At 34.9% G+C, this 18,276-nt stretch overlaps 1 protein-coding gene and 1 long non-coding RNA gene across 5 annotated transcripts in view; both read left to right on the forward strand.

Moving 5' to 3' along the window:
* PCDH9 (protocadherin 9) overlaps positions 1-18,276 on the forward strand; it is a 735,508-nt gene that overhangs the window by 479,515 nt on the left and 237,717 nt on the right. The gene's annotated exons all lie outside the window — the stretch shown is intronic.
* On the forward strand, positions 6,911-18,075 carry LOC140001486 (uncharacterized). Its single transcript, XR_011806725.1, has 3 exons — positions 6,911-7,194; positions 8,380-8,543; positions 14,867-18,075. It is a non-coding gene; the product is annotated as an uncharacterized lncRNA (long non-coding RNA).

Consider the following 18,276-nt stretch of genomic DNA (forward strand, 5'->3'; position numbering starts at 1 on the left):
TTGGTCCCTTGGAAGATATTTTAGTACAAAAGAGACTCATGGGCCACAGCCTTTCAGTTTTAGAGGAACATTTTCTGAGACTTTTTATGTCTCTCTCTCTCTTGCTTGAGTGCTTGACTAAAAGGATATTCTACTCTTCCCTCTAATTTAGAGAACTTTCAATGAAAACTTTAGTTGAAAGCTAAGGCATAAAAGTGAATTTAAGAAAATATTTTCAAATATATTAATTTAGCGTACAAACTGAGATTCGTATGTTACATCACTTTAGTTTCAGAACAGCTTTTCTATGCTGCCCAAAGCAGCATAGAAAATAGGACCAACAGAACTGTGTTAAAATGTCTGTAATCACTTACTTTGTCTTTTAATGATCGTTACAAGAAAATATATTTGGTATTTTAATCGGCTGATGTTCATGAATGTATTTTTTAAACTTTTCTTAAAGCAGAGTATAAACTTGAGAAGTACAAAAACCATGTGGTTGTCACTAACCTTCACAATTTTCAGCTACAGGTTAGCTAACAACAGAAACTCTAAAATTGTTAGACCACTAGTATAAGCTGGTGGAGCTTTCATTGAAACAGACAGAAAAAATGATTGGTTTGTTTTTAACGAAAATATTCCCCATTTTCAAAATCTTAATTGTTTATCAAACTTTTAACAAAGTATCAGCCAAAATATACATGTATTTTGATGTACTACTTATTCCCTGTTTCTGTAGCCAGTAACAGCATTCAATTAGTTTCTTCTACGTGTTTTTTTTTTTTTTCTTTTTTTTTTTTTCTTTTTTCTTTTTTTTTTCAGGTCTATCATTCTTCTGCAACTTAGTCCAAACTGATTTTGTATCTGCTTTAAGCAAGAGATCTGAATAGATGATATCTCAGGACTTCTTCCAACCTGATTTATTCTAAGATTCTATTTTTTCTAATATTTTCTCTCCAGAAAAAAAAAAAAAATCCACGTAAAATAGGAAAAATAGAAAGAAGTATCCCCTGCTGGTACTCATATTCAACCACTGTAGGTCTGTGTCTTCACACACTAACACAATAAATCCTGGTAGCAGTGTATGTTAATATCTGTCTATATTTCATGTCTTTAATTTAGAAATCAATATGTTTGGGCTGGTGAAAAGATAGAGTGTATTTTTCAGTGAGGTAGATTTAGGAGTGACTGTTGATATTGCTTAATCTGTTGCACAAGTCCAGGGAAAGAAAAGAAGATTAGACTGGAGAGGCAGAAAAAAGAATGTTTTGGGGCTTGGAAGGTGTCAGTAAAATTGCCAGGTGGATTGATTATACGCAACAGTGTAGGCATGGTACATGAAAAATAGAGTGCTGAGGAACTGACATGGGTGTAGGTAAATCTTCCATGTACATTGAAACATTTAAGAACTGCTCTGTGCTGCTCAGAAGTCAGAAAAGTGTTTTATTTATGTCACAAAAATGTCCACGAATCATTCTGCCAACTCAACAAACATGAAGGGAAGAATACTTTTTCTTAGAAGCCTGCAAAATTGCTGAGAAAACTGGAAAATAACCCAAATCAAGAAAGAGGGTGCTTAGTTTGGTGAAAAAATGAATATCATGTTGTTTAATTCAGCTTCTTTCCTTTATGGTCTTGTCAGATGTCTGCCCATCACAAGATGCCAGCCTACTCCATGTTGTATTCTGCTTTGTCTAAGGTATACAGTATCTCATAAATCTGGCAGTTCATTGACAGTAGTACTCTAATTTTCTGCTTAGGTTGTCCATTAAAATCTGTATAATGGTGTTACATTGTCTTGGTGCCAGATGTAATGCCTAAGAACAGATAGCACTGACCTCTGAAATGTATAGAGGAAGTATTTGCATATGGCACGTCTCCACTAACTCGAATACTATATGAACAGGTTTGGCTTTATTTGTCTTTTTGTATCATATGTAGTATTACTTCCACAAATAAGTGTAATTTATATATGTTCTATTCAGTGCATCTGAAGTGAAAGTGTAAGTCATATGTAAATGAATCTGCTTAATGTGAGAGGCACACAGAGTGGTATCTGCATTCTTAGGGAAATATGACAAAGATAATATGGACAGAATACTGTTTACTCAAATAAATTTGGCATGTATTACTTCTTAACCCAGATTAAATACTTCGACCTTTAAATGCTTTAATACTACCACCATAAAAACAAACAAACACATAAACAAAAAAAAAAAAAAAAAAAAACAAATCTCTTTTTCCAGTGGAAGAGATAATTAATATCTATATACTTGGGCTTAGTATCTACCTAAGTAATGAACAGTGTTTTTAGTTTTGATGGAATTTATTGCACAGCTATGATCATTTGAATGAGCCACTCAGAATCAAAACAGGTCAAATTGTTTAGCTAGTTGTATGTCTCTGGATGATAGTTCAGCAAAGTTCCAGTTTAAAACCCTTGGGAGATGACTAGTTAAAAATAGAAAAAGAAAATAAAATTAAATAATTGAAAATAATCTTGAACTTCTTTCTCTAGTTAAGGATCAATTTTGCAGATAACCTGCCTTCTGAGAGGTTTGTCAGACTAGGCCATTGATCTGTGTATTAAAGGGCAAAACTGAAAGCAACTTGAAAATAATTCTTTCTACCATAACAGTTAGTTGTGCCCCATAATAGAAACTAGACATTTTTAAAGGGAAGAAAAACAATGGTTTTCATTGTTTTTGTTGTTGTTGCTGTTGTGTTTTTGTTGTTCTTTTGTTTTGTTTTATTTTTCAAGGTTGCTGCCTTCAGTCAAGATATTTGAGGAAAGAAATCCTTAGTTACCACTGTAAGCACATTTGTTTGATGATCAGGAATAAAAAGTTAATTAGCACAGAGATCTAAACTTCCAGCCATGTGGGCACAGGCGTACATGGCTTTTCCTCCTTATCCAGCAAATGTGCCAGCAAGATCTGCTAATTATAAAGCATTTTGATTATTTCTAGTTCTGTCTTGCATAGCAAGTTCTCTGATACACTGTACTAATCAAACCATTTATATTCAGTCATATGAAGCGTAATAAAGAATGAGTCCCTTACCTATTACCTTTTCCAGTTTGCTCAAATGTTTTCATGAGTTTCTTTTCAAAACTTTGCCACTTAATTCCCTTTCAGCTTCCCAAATAACACTTCATTAGCATGTCATGTCCTAAAAAAAAATTTGGCATGCAAGAGTTTCTCTGTGTGAAGATTAATTCAGTCATCAGACTAATGTTTGCTGCACTACAAATATCCATTTCAACCTATTGAATTTATTATCTAATATCTGTGGGCACTGATTAGCAGTTTTCCTCATTATCACACTGAACCTGCTACATAAATCATGGCCTTAAATTGTTTGTGTGATTGTTCCTTGAACTTTTTTTAACCTTTCTGGCTCAAGTGCTTCAACTAGATTTTAAAAAGATAAATATTTCATTTTTCACGTTTAATCTTGACTATAAATCAGAACAATATATGAAAACTTCTCTACAACTACATAGAGTCTCTATCTCTTCTCTCAATCTGTCTCTATACTATTAAACATGTGCATATATTCTCAGTTTGCTAAATATTGTTATTTTCCAGCCTCTTTCACTTAATATTTTCTCTCCTTAAAAAAAAAAAAAAAAAAAAAAAAGTTGGATATGTTTTCCAGAATTATACACTGCTGTATTGGGTACAGGTATCCAGGTGCTGGCAGTGGGATTCTGCAGGTTTCTCTGTGACGAGAGTCAAGGGCTGCCCCATGCTGGACATGGCTGGTTCCAGCCAGCTCTAACGGCTCTACTGCATGACAGAATTAGGCCTCTGGCCCAGAGCCAGCAGCCAAGATATATTTACAAAAGGGCAAAATGCTCCACAGAAGTGTAAGTAGTAAGGAAATAAGTGTGAGAAACAAGGGTGTGAACAGGGGTCACAACAAGGGTCAGTGAAGGGCAGGAGGTGCTCCGGTCGTGTTAGGGTAGAGATTCCCCTGCAGCCTGTGGATGATACCAGAGTGGAGTAGGTAATTTCCCTGTAGCCTGTGGAGATGATCACACTGGAGCAGATATTTTCCATCCACACTGCAGCGCACAGAGGACCCCATGCTAGAACAGGTGAATGTACTCTGAAGGAACCTGGAGAGCTCCAGTTGATGTCATGGGTCCTCTTCATGGGACTGATGCCAGAACTGGGAAAAAGTGTAAGGAGGAAGGAGAAGCAGAGTGAAGCTGTTATGGATCAGCTGTGGCACTCATTTCCCATTGTGCTGTGCCACAGGGCTGAGGTGGGAGGAGACAGAGTCAGGAATGAAGGATAAGTTGAGCTTGGGAAGAAAGGGACATGGGAGGAAAGATTTTTAGATTTTTTTTTTTTTTTTTTTTTTTTTTCTTTCTCACCATTCTACTGTGTTTTTCTAACTGGCAATAAATTATATTATTTTACTCAAAGTTTAGTCTATTTAGTGTGTGATGGTAAATGGTAAGTGATCGCTCTGTCTTTATATTGGCCAATGAGCTTTTCCTTCTTACTGGCTCCCCTGTCCTATTGAGGAGAGGGAGTGGGAGAGCAGCATGGTGGGGCCTGTCAGCCTGCCAAGGTCAACCCACCACAACTGATATATATTATTTAAAAACTGTTGCCTAAGAAAACAGCCTCAGAGTTTTGAGAAAAATATTATTCAATAAATCCTACTCCTTACCAGTGAAGTTACCAGTGAGGTTAAAACATAATGTTTTCAAACTATCCTATATTCTTTTAATTTCTAGCTTTCTACTGTCTTGGTTTCTGTTATAACTGCCTGAGGATGCTTTATCCATCCAGTCCCTACTGATGCATGTAAGAGAAATTTGTCAAGTACTGACTCTGTGGCATTGTCATTGGCATATTTGAGGAGTTTTGGCAAAGGATATCAAAACTCTTCTTAATTTTACATAATGAACTTATGAGAAAATAATGTTTGGAATGTATATTTATTTGTGTTTCAGACAAGGATCCAGCCATGTCACTAAGGTTATTGCCATGAGTATACATTTTCAGAATAGGAACTATGCTGAAAGAACTACTTTTCTTCCCCTGCTGCCATCCAAATTTTGTTCAAGCTGTTGCTTCCTCAGCAAAATCTTTCTGTGCAAAAGAGCAAGCTTTCTCTTAAAAGAGCTGCATTATTCTATAAGTGTTTCCTACCTAGGAAGGTAAGCTTCCTTAGTGACATATGAGAACATTACTGGAGGCATAAAGCCAGAGATAATCCGTGTCTCACCTGTATTGGGGTCAGTGAGAAGAGGTGGCTGCAAGAAACTAGAATATATTAAACACAGTTCATTTTCCTGTTTTCTTATGTGAAGAAGCTATAGAGAAGCTATGTCAGTCTGCCATTTCAGCATGTCTTCTTACAAAGGATGTAACCGTACCAAATAACCCACTTCAATAGTACAGGGCTTTGCTTTCCATATGAGTAAAAGGGAAACTGGGAAGAAAAATCATCACATTTGCCAATCTGGGTTGCTCAATAGAAGCTCTTACAGCTTCTAAGTGACCTATGTGTATCATTCACCTCATTTATACTGCCTCTCAGAGATTGTTTGGAGACTAGGCTATACAGTCAGAGTATAACAACAGTGCTTAGCAATATCTGTGTTAATTTTTTAAAGGAAATTTTTCCTTTTAGTTGTTAAACAAACAAACAAAGAAACAAACATACTTTAAATAAAAATAGAAGTCCTTCATTACCATCATAAACCAAAATTAAGATGAGGGCTCCTAAAGATATTGAAAATATATAATAATGCAACTTTTTGAATGGGTGTCTGCATTATCTGAAACACATTTTTGTAAAAATATCACCTTCTTGCTTCAGCAAAACAAGAAACATTTATTTTTATTTATTTATTTATTTATTTTTGAAGCAGTGCAAGAAACGCTTCAGATGCTTTGTACCATGTTCTCCATTCTTCCTTCCCCTCTTAACTATAATGCATTGCCATTCATAATGGCTTATCCAGTAACTATGAAAATTAATTCTGAATGTTAAATAATGCATATCTAAACCTGAAAAATGCATTTTAGAAAATTCAAGGGCTAGAATCATTCACACAACACAAAATATTTTTATTTTTTTTTAACCCAGCAATACCGCTATATTTTATTTCCAGGTGAGTATATGTTTATTGCATGCCTGAATCTGGAAAAGTCTTCAGATCTTTATATTTTCTTAAAATTACTGCCCTGACATACAACTGTGAACAGCTTAAAAGGAAAAACTGCAAACAGCTGTCACAGAATACGTTAATGTTTCACAAGACTTTGCTTGCAATCATTTTTTTGAAAGTACTGTAAGAGACTCTGCTTATGTTTCCATTATAGAGAGCCTCATTCTCTGCTAAATAGTGTGTGGATCTTTTGTCCCTGGTGTTTTATTATTTCATCCTTTGGATCTATTTTTCGCTTGGTTGAATAGGCAACTATTTAACATGAGTTCAGATAACCTTTGAAAATGGCTTTTCCTGATGTTTGTTATGCAAGACCTACTCTCCAAATGCAAGCAACAGCAGTCTTGAAAGGGTTTTTTTGTTTGTTTTATTTTGGTTTTGTTTGGTATTTACCCCCTTTTTTTTCTCCTCATCTGAGTACAAGGCATATTTAGGAGAGTAAAACCAGAATTGCTTACATCACTTCTACCTTCTGTCTTTACAACTGGAAATCCAGATGTAAAATACATTAGCAGAATAAGGACATGGAAAAAAAAAAAAAGAAAAAAAAAGAGTGAAATAAATGGAGCAGTCTACTTTGTGGAGTTAAACAATCTTGACTCATTATGTTATAGTACACCCTATTGTACTGGGTCTGGCTGGAATGTTAACTTTCCTGGCAGCAGCCCATACGGTGCCGTACTCTGTACTTGTAGCTGGAACAGCAGTGTTATCACACCAGTGTTGTGTCTACTGCTGAGCAGCAGTGGCACAGCATCGGGCCTCTCTCTAAACCTCCTAGGGGGTGGGCAAAAAGTGAGGAGAGAAACATCACTAGGGCAGCTGACCTAAACCAATCAAAGGGATATTCCATACCATTTGATGTCACACTCAGCAATAAAAGGTGGAAACAGGAAGAAGAGGGGGGTGATGGGCTCTCGTTGGGAAAACGTTGGTCCTCCTCCCGAACACCGGCTACGTGCATTGAGGCCCTGCTTCAAGGACGTGCTCAATCATCGCTCATTTGTGGGAAGTAGAGAGTAATTTCTTTCCTCTGCACTTCCATATAGCCTTCATTTATTTTAATTGTTTGTTTTCCTCCCTTCTTTTTATTTTCCCTTTCCCCATCCCTTTTCCCCTTTCCATTTTTATTTCCCTTTAGTTAAATTGTTTAGTTCATAATAATCTTTATTTAATTATTATTATTATTTCCCTTTAATTAAATTATCCTTATCTCAACCCGTGAGTTGTTCTTTGTTTTACTTCTTCCCCTCCTCATCTAAAAGAGGGGGAGTGAGAGAGCGGTTGTGGTGTTTAGCTGCCCAGCACGGTAAAACCACCACAGTGGTCAGTGTCTCTGTTTTTACATAGTCTCTTGGGACCTAGTAACCCACTGATCAGGAGTACCCTTTAGGCATGTATGTAGACAATACTGAACTCAGTGTCAATGTTTTTATTATTATTGTGGTTGAGCTAACCTGAAAGTTTTCTGTCTGTCCAGAAAAATCTTTACAGGTAAATTCCCAAATGCTACACTTCATAAAGATTCTGCTGAGTTGTTTGAGCTTTCTAGGTAGATTATGAACTCTTGAGATAATTTGCTGAACCTATTCCTTTAAAAAAAATAATAACAAATTCATATGACCTAATTATGTAACTAAAAGCATGGTTACAACTGTTGTAATTGCAGTTAAAATCCTAATCTCATGCCATCAGGATTTGGCAAACATCACCTGGTCACCTGGTAGTATGGCAGTTCTGTTTTTACACAGAGTGTTTCTGCAGTGAAGGAGAGTTCTGCTGCGGCAGTTTAACTTTAGATCAATACATGCTTTTGATCTTTATGTTGTCCCTCAAATGGGATGAATCCTGAGCCATGCTTCAAGGATAGTATGTGACTCCAGCAAGTAGTTAAAACTGGATTTTAGTTTATCTAGACTATGACCTACATGACACTGACCACATCATTCTCTAATTAGAACTATTTAGTCTGTTAGGCTTTACATGAAGTTCATTATTCATTTCTGTCAAAACATGATTAAAATGAAATAAAGCAGAATTTGAAAGTCAGTAATTTGAAAATTATGGTTCTTTAGCTAAACTGTCTAAACCATTTAGTTTATCTCTTGATCTGTTTGAAATTTAGCTGAAAAAGATGAACACTGGATTTGTAGTTCAGGCAAATATATATATATATTTTTTCACGTGCTACTCCTTCTTTACAGAATTTTGAAAAGTACAATGTTGTCTGCATTGAGATCAGAAACATGGAGATGGATGAGAGTGTCAGCCGAATTATGGTGCATGAAAAAGTGTTTCTTTAACCACTCACAAGAATTATACAAAAAAATACCTCATGATGCTAAGAAACAGCATGCTTTCCTTTTTGGTATGTGTTGATGATCAAAATAAGAGTCTTTATGATGAGAAAGATACTTCATCTGTGACTACGTTATGTGAGATATTAAGGATATGTTGAGGAGAATATGCTATAAGTTTTATTCAGTTCTGATTTCAAATATGTCCTCTTTATTTTTTCCCCAAATATTGTGTGTGTGTGTGTTTCTATGTATGTATTCCTAAGGTTCTCCCCTTTGAGTGTAAAATAAAATAAAAAGTAATAACACTGAAAAGCCGATGGGCAAAAATTGATTCATAAATGAGAAGGTGGCATTCATCTTGGTGCTCTTATTGGAAACCTAAATCTCAGTAAATTTGTAGCCTAAGGATACAATGGGCTTAAAGGATTTCTGTCTCCGAAGAAAAATTAGAACGCCTTTGAGGTAAGGTAAATGGAAAAGGTTGTTTGGGCAAACGTGGAGCTCTAGCGCTATTAAATGTTAAGCACCATCAGGGGGTATCTCAGTCATTAACGAGAGTGGCATGTTGAAGATTGTTTCAAGCAGGAGAAGAGTTATGGATGGCTATGTGCAGGTGGCACGATGCCACAGGGAAATTATGTCAAGCAAAAGATTTTTTTAAACTTATTGGGAGGGGAGGGGGGAAAGGACTGAAATTGTGTCTTTTCTTTGCCTACTTCAGAGTCTTTTCCCCAAAATAACCCTATGTTGTCTTTTAAATTAAGTAAATCTGGGATTCTAAAGTCCATTGTGCAACTTTGTACATACTAGTCAGCCTTGATTTTTGATATACTTCTTGTTTACTTGCAGTGTAAATGTACCATTTTAATCCAAAAATAATCACGTTTACTTCAAATCCAAATATTTAGCAGTCTTGACTGACTTGAAAGTATTTTATGAAACTCGTGTGTTAGTTTTGTATATAATTAAAAGAGATCTCAGGAGTTCTGTAAGCAGCCAGTAAGTTAAGCTATCTGGTGTGAGAATAATGTGCTGCTGTCTAGGGAAGAAAAGATTTACGAGCCAAGCAGACAAACTAGGATTCCTGTTTCAAGCCAACAGAGCTTGAGAAGTGAGCAGACATGAAGTGTTACATCTCTAGGCAGTAGTTACCAGCTTTCTCATTACACTAGCACATCCTCCTGGCTGCTCTGCAAAATGGCCCTGAGATTAGAAGCTCTGCAGGAAGCTATCTGTGTTCTCACAGTTGGAAATACGTTGTTGGGATGACAGCAGTTACATGGAAAATGGGTATTAAGATAGTCTTCAGCATAAAAAGTATTTTGCTTTCCGTTTGCCTTAGGTATTGCTTACAGAGAATAGCAGGTAGTGTGATCTATGTTGTAATCCTATTTGAGAATAAATAGTGAAATGCCATTTTAAGTTTATCTTTTAGCATATAGTACAGGGGCACAATAAATTGTAGTGGGAGGAACTTAACATTTTGCTCATACAGTGAATGTCAGTTTAATACAGAAACTCTCTTCTAGGTCTTCACCACTTCGTATATTATTTGTTATCTCATAAATATCCTTGCAGCTACTACAGTCAAAGCTTGGATATTTGTAAGAGAGTTGACATGTGACCTTTCAGTTTCCTTTGAACTGTCATTAACAGCCATGAGGCCCACAGATTACAAGGTCTTACTTATCTTGCTGTTACCATGCACTAGGATTTATTTTATTTTATTTTATTTTATTTTATTTTATTTTATTTTATTTTATTTTATTTTATTTTATTTTATTTTATTTTATTTTATTTTATTTTATTCATCATCCTTATTCTGGACCCTATAAAAATACAGTTGTGATTCCTTATATGGTATTCTTACGAGTATGATCCCTTTAAAATGACCCATGGGACTGCATGTTTCATCAGTCCACTTAGATTTTGTCTACCCTTCTCCATCAGTTTTGATTTAAAGCAGAGTAAAAAGCTCTTCCTATTTTTTGTCTTTGGCCTACTTGAACAAACAACATTTTCTTTAGAGCAGATTATGTGTACAGTTTTAGAGTGTGATTCTAAGATTGCTGTTTACCTTGTGAATACTTATATAAATATATACCAAGCATTCTCTCCCTGCCACTTCTCCCTCCCTCCCTCCCTCCCTCCCTCCCTCCCTCTGTCTTCCTCTTCCTCTTCCTCTTCCTCTTCCCCTTCCTCTTCCTCTTCCTCTTCCTCTTCCTCTTCCTCTTCCTCTTCCTCTTCCTCTTCCTCTTCCTCTTCCTCTTCCTCTTCCTCTTCCTCTTCCTCCTCCTCCTCCTCCTCCTCCTCCTCCTCCTCTTCCTCTTCCTCTCTTTCTTCTTTCTTTCTCTCTCTTTTCCTCTTTCTTTCTCTTTTCTTTCTCTTTCTTCCACCCTCCCCCTTCTCTTGTTCTCTCTCTCTCTCCCTCTTTCCTTTTTTTTTCCTTTTTTTTTTGTCCTCTCTCCTCCCTTCCTCCCTTCTTTCCTTCCTCCCTCCTTCCCTCCCTCCCTAAAATGTTAACACCATTCGACAAAAAAAAAAAAAGGTGATATCAACAGAATTATAGAATAGAACCAGAGTGTTTTGCATTAGAAGGGACCTTAAAGATTATCTAATTCCAACTGCCCTGCCAACTGGCAGGGACACCTCCCACTAGACCAAGGTGGCGAAAGACCCATCCAATCTGGCCTTGAACACTTCCAGGGACAGGGCATAATAGACAGGACTTAATTCACTCACCTATTATCCAACATTGTTCAGAAGAAATTCAATTTCAAGGAATGCGTATGTTCTCAGAAACTGATAACAAAGCAAATTTATATAATCATGCATACAGAAAACTAATGTAGTACTTTACTAGATTTGCTAAGCTCTTTTTTGGTGACAAAGTCGCTCTACAATTCTTAACCAGCTTGTTCAAGGTATTTAATGTCTTTAAAAATTAAAACTCATTATTCCTATTTCATATTTTATACAAGCCTTAGAGTAGAGACTAAAAAGCTGTGGAAGAAAAAGACCATTTTCAGACTAAGATGTTATTCCACTAATCTTGCAGGAACAGATCCAGGTGATGTGAACTTTACTACAGTTTGCACTTAAACATCCACTTGGCAAGGGGTATTAGAGAAATGTATGTAAAGCCCTGAAGTGCTGGATTCATTCCTTAACTAGAAGTTTTAGGCTACAGATTTAATGCATAGCTTCTGAAAATGTTAAATATTATACATATTAAGGCTAATTAATTCAGATTTAACAGTAGGAGTTTTGGAGGCCTGCCATGTACAAAGTAAAGTGAGGGAGGTAAGCACTCCCCTGATGTTAAGAGGAGACATCACTCAAAATTATTTCTGCCTAACTTGAAACCGTAGATTTGCATGCTAAAATACTATGGAAGCTTTGTGCTTCAGTCTAAAGTTTACATTAAACCTAGAGTAAATTGTCCCTATTACAGCATCTCTGTATCAGCAAGAGAGATTTTTACTTTGTATTTTCAGAGTTTGAATAAAAATGTCTGGTAAGACCAATTGAGTCCATTGCCATTTATGGATTTTATTAAACTGTGATTACTGAATGTAAAGAATAGCAATATCAATATGTTATTATTAATAAAATAATATCTGTTTCTTCCAAGGAAGCATGATATTGATTGACAATTAATAGCTGTAAAGCAAACTTTAAATTACAGTATTTATTATGGGTATGACTTGCAATTAATTATTTAAGGAATACGTTTTGTCCTAATTTACAGTAGTCCAGCATGTACTGAAGTTCTCTGCAGTTGAACATGCTCATTAATGGCTTAATGAAACTTTAAAACTCCATAATTCACATTCTGAATAAAAGTTGTTACTCTTGTGAACAGTTTAAGGCATAGCTCATGCTGTAAGAAGTTTACAAGAATCAGACACCACATCTTTTTGAATGGTTATGTTTAGAAACATTTTTAGGAATAAATTAACAACAACAACAAAAAAGAATTTAGGCAGCTATATTTGTTGAAAAGGTACCTGATCATGCCATTTACAGTATGGTTTTCCCAGGTTTTGATCTAGACACCTGCTGGATTGTTCCACAGTTCACTTTCACCTGTCTTGTATATTATAAAGTCATTTATGTGGCTAACTATTAGTTAATACAGCAAACGCCCTGCTGAGGAGTTAGGCAACAGCTGAGAGATACACTTGATCTCTGGAAGCTTAAAATTTAGAAAATTAGTTTCTTTAGTATTAGTTCCTACTACCAAAGAACAGTATTCAAGCATTCAGCATGCTGACAAAAAGAATGCCTAAGATAAAGAATTAGAAATGGTCAGAAAAAAGATTTGATATGTCACTAAACTGTCCACTTGTGATTCGGATTAAATTTCTAAAGTGATGCTGCAATTCACAATTAAAAATCCAGTTCTAAACATAAATTTAAATAGCTTCTGTGGACCTGAGTAAGTATCTGAGGCATTAATAATTCTGGGAAAAGAAAATAAGGAATGTTTTATTTTCCTTAATAGCCTATTAAATGGAGCATCACCACCCAAGAGAGATAAGTATTGAAAGATTTCCCTGAAAGAGGTGGGATCCTGGAGTCTTGTCCTACCACAAGAAACTGTCACTCCATTCTGTGCTAGAAAGATCATTTGATACATTATATCTCTACAATTATGTATAACCTTATATAATAATATAATATTATATATAATATTACAATATACAATAACAATATACTATTATTATAACAATATGATATGATATTATATGATATTATATGATATGATATAATATAATATATTATCTTTTACATAAAATAAAAGATTTAAGAAAAGTATCAGCCTATTCTTTTCCTACTCCTGGAGTATTTTCCTGTATTAGTGGTTTTCACTACGTCTAGAAATCTGGAAAGCAAAGTAGAGAGGAAGAGTAATAGAAGGAACTAGCAATATGTAGCAGAGTACAAATGCTTTTCAACCAAGTAATAAGTAAGGAGAACCTTCCCTGAGTGCACAGAAGATGCAGCAATTGTAGAAAAGGCTTTATGTAGTGTATCTGCTTGGATCATAAATGGGGCAACCCATTGGCAGCAGTTCCAGTCTATGACATATGGCTGATCAAGCTTAGTATTAGTCTTGGGCTGAATTCAGCCTGTAGACAGGTTTGGTACATGATGGAGAGCGATAAAGTAAACATGATGGCACTAGTCAGTAGAAGGAAGAAACCCAAAACACAATGAATGCTGTGATTACTTTGAAACCATGATTTCTAGAAACCATGATCACTAGGCCATAGAGTCCACGTATGTGTAAGAGAATACATATACACCAATCCAAAGGGACAAAGAAAAATCAAATAATTTCAGAGTTCACATAACCAGGAGAATCTGGACTAAGTATGGAAAAGTACACCTTAGAACCTGTATGAACTAGCTAGAGATAGGAATTAAGTATAAAATTGCACAAATCAAAGATGCAAACTGAAGAGATAGGGTTCAGAACCAAAAACGAGAACCAAGACCTCAGTAGGCAGAAAATTACAAAGCAGTGTACAGCTTTAAAACGTGCTTATGTAGCTGTCACTTGGAGGCATACAAATGTTCATAAGGCATACAGTGGGTATCCTATGTGTGTGGCGTTTGGGTACCATCTCCCTGGGGAATGATTGTTCCTTCCACTCTTGTGTCTGCAGGCAGACAATCACTTGTTAGGTGGCCAAATGCAAAACAGTTTGGATATACGAAATTGCACTACCTTCTTGGCTGCTTCAACAATTCTAGCCACATTATACTCCTCTGTGGGCTTCACTACATTGAAGAGCACCAGTGAGGATGCAAGAGACTGTGGATGTTCTTTATGCCCTTTGTAAGCATATTTTACAGGAAAAACAAAACAAAAACTTTGCGGTCAGTGCAGAAACCTGCCAAAGAGGTCAGCAGTAGAATTTGAAATCATCCAACACCCTTTTTTGGTTGTTTATAGTTGGAGAGAGAAGAAAAGAGTATAAGTCATCAAACTACAGTCTCATTAACGAACAGTTTGATACAAATTTCACATGGGAAACCTTTAGGTTTTCATTCATTTACTTGATTTTGCATACCTTCCCTTGGGAAAGGTCAAAATTATTAAGCCATCGCCTTATAGTTGTGTCATTCTGCTCCTCCTTGGTTTGTTTGTTTGTTTTGATTTTTATGTTACTTTTCTCTGGTTTAGATTCATACTCGTTCTTCTCCATTTAATTAAATAAAATTTGTAAAGCTTATTCATTTGATATATAATCATGTAATCTTTCAATGAATTGCCCCTAAACTGATACCTTACTGAACATCAGCAAAAGTTACTAAATGTTTTTAAAGAGCCAAAACTCTGACTGTTTTTTTTTTTTTTTTTTTTTTTTTTTTTTAACAGTAAGGCACCCACTACTCTACAACTCAAGTGGAACACCCAATCTTAGTAAAATATGAAAGCAATCTCCTATTGCCAGAATAGGCTGGTTCTATTTCGGTTGCTATGGAGCTTTACAAGTAACCACAATGCTGACTTGAGCTATGACACACTGCACTTCGTATGTATCGTTGAGAGAGACTAGGGACCCCAACTCAATGAAACATGTATAGAAGGATGATATATATTCCTATATTTGTAAACCCTAACCTTCAAGCAAAAATGAAAGTTAACCTTAAAAAAGTAGTTGCATTGAATTTTCTTACCATGGGCAATATACTTTTATGATTTTACAATAAATTTAATACGAGTTCAGTGAAACCAATCCAAACAGTGCTTACAGTGTTTCATAGTGAGACTTATTTGTAGAAGATCAAATATTTAAGAACAAATGATGCAAGCATGCATAATTATGTGCTTTTATGTTATTTATATGATTAGATGCAAATTTTCCAGTCATTCTTCATATTCTTCATGTTATAGCAAGTTTCCATTGAAGTTTTCCTTTTCTTCATAAATGTAAAGATTTTTTTTTTTTTAATTTTGCACGTACTTATGTGGATGTATATTTTTTTCTGTTTGATTTCATTTTGTTGAATTTTTTTGACTTGATATTTTGGTTTGAATTTTGGTTATTAATTTAAGCCAAAAGATTGGTAGAAAGATTTTTTGAAGGATGCAAATGCTAGACATAACATAGTTGGTATTTATTACTTCTGTATAGCCATGTTCTTGAAAATATGGGTAAAGACTAAATGGAATATGAAAATAGGGAGGATGTACATTGTTTTCAAACATAAAAAATGATTTCTAAAGAGTGATTTTACAGTATGTCAAGTGGGAATGGTTTAGTCGTTCCTGAACATGTGCTTTATGTATTTAAATGTAATTCAAATTAGAATTTTGCCATCTTATGTACGCTTATAAGAAATACATCTTTGAATGGTTCATTACCAAGTCAAGAAAATTTAATGAAAGCTTAATTGATTATGACACACTTCTTCTAATTTGCTGTTTTATGTGGGGACTGTTAGTGTTAGGTCAGAGGTTGGACTCGATGATCTTGAGGTCTCTTCCAACCTAGAAATTCTGTGATTCTGTAATTCTGTGATTTATTCTCTATATGTTTTTTGTTAACCCAGTTTTATCAACTAGTGGATGATTTGAAAACACTCTGACTAATAATTTAGCAGTAGTACTGTTCAGTAAATTAGATCTTTCTACATTTCGACATTGTGGGTAAGTATTTAGAAATGTAATCAAAGCTATCTAAGATGAGGAAAGCCTGAACAAAGAAAAAAATAATTAAGAAGCAAAAATACACTTTGTATTAATAAAGTGCTTTATGTTGAATATTTTCCTAATAAAGACTATCTATTTTTATTTTATTTACATGTAGTAAGTCTTTCTGATAACCATGCTACATTTGCCATGCATTTTTATTTTTATTTTTTATTTCTATAGTTCTTTTTCTCCAAGTACTTCATGCCACTCAAGAAAGGAAAATTGAAAATAAGTTAGCCTGTGGCAAAATAATTGATGCCCCTTTAGGTTTGTCCCATGAGAATGCTCAGATAATAGCTTAAATCCCCTTTATTTAGGTCTCATAGTTTTACTTGTCAATATGTAATTATGATTCCAAAGCACAACAGATTAATCCACAGTAATAGTGTGACTTCAACCATGCAGAATGGGATAGAAACACCCAAGGCTGATAAAAGGGATTGTCCCATTAGTACTTTAAATAAATAAATAAATAAATAAATAAATAAATAAATCTCTGGGGACTGGGACTATACTTGTTTAAATCAGTTCAACAATCTGAAACAAGAAACCTTTAAAGATCTTTAAAGATGCCCTAACTAATGCAATCTAAAAGAACTGGAATCTTAATTTTGATTGCTCTCAATAAATTTGCAAAGCAATGGTGTATTTTTTACATACTTTTTGTTTATTTTTCTTTAATAGTTGTTGGAAATATCTTCCCAGGCAGACTGGCTAAATAACTGTCTGCAGATGACATTTTTGTCACATCAAAGCATTTTCTGTTACAGATTGTAATTGATTTTTTTACAGTTTTATGATGGCTTAACATTAGTATGGATTATCAGTACCAGTGCAAATTCCCTCATAGGGGATGAGTTAAGGTAATACCTCTTTTATTAATGTATTTTTAACAGCTCCTCAAACAACATGGAAAATGTTCATGCTTTCTCATTTGTTACCGATCTATCAGCTGTTCAGCTTCACTGGCCAGACTGGATCTCTTTAATCCCAGCACAGACAAATTACCTGTTAAAATGATTATACTGAGCATTAGTGAAGTTGTTAAAGGTTCCTAGTATTGCACTGTGATAGTTTATATGAGTCTGTGGGCTTTCTATCAAACCAGTTTATTTTACAAATAACAGTGAGGGGCAATTATACACACACTTTTTTTTTTTCTTTTTTTTTTCTTTTTCTATCAATGTAATTAGTATAGGTTCACCCTAATACAGCAGGTGGCTCAGATGTAATCTCTTAATCTCCTCCTCCAACCTCCTCCAACTGAACCGCCACTTTTAACATAAGGAATTCAAAAGCTTCTTATAGGAGGAAAATTACTGCTATTACTGACTGCATAATTTGAATACCAATGACAAGTATCAGTCGCACACTTCAAAAAACAAGAATATATGTCATTAAGACCTTCAAAGAGTTTGGTTTATATTTGTGTTTTGGCCTCATTGAGATTGACTCACAAACTCAGTGGTCTTTAGGCAACTTGACAAGCAACAGATCCAGACAGCAAACAGCTGGTTAGCAGAATATGCTTGAGTGAAGTCCATCAGAGGGGGGTAGACTGCAAATGGAATTCTGCTAGGCATATCCAACTCTCGTTTGACTAACCTACATTAAAACCAAGCAAACCGTCACCTTCTATCTCAATAAATTCACATGAATAAATGCTCAAGTGTTTATGGTTTTCAATTTCATGTTTTAAATTACCATTTGAAGACAATACTGTACCTTTCATAGATTTTACTAATGTGATAATACCTCATAAGAGTTTTACAGTTCTTCATACACTACAATTTCCTATGATACTCAGAAGAGTAGAGGATGATTTCAGGCCCGCTGCCACTGATATCAAACAGTAATAACATACAGTATATAATAACAGAGATGAAAAGCATCTGTGCTACATTTTAATGGAATGTATCTTTATGAATGTTAAAAAAATGTACTGTTATTATTTCCTGTTAAATAATTAGTTTTATTTATGGAATAGATTGTTTTGATGTATAAGTAAAAATATTAGAACCAGAGTCTTTTTTTTTTTTTTTTTTTTTTTTTTTTTATCCCTAGTGGCTTTCTAGTAATTAAAAGAATCA

The sequence above is a fragment of the Anas platyrhynchos genome, chromosome 1 (assembly GCF_047663525.1).
Source record: "Anas platyrhynchos isolate ZD024472 breed Pekin duck chromosome 1, IASCAAS_PekinDuck_T2T, whole genome shotgun sequence".
NCBI classification, from domain to species: domain Eukaryota; kingdom Metazoa; phylum Chordata; class Aves; order Anseriformes; family Anatidae; genus Anas; species Anas platyrhynchos.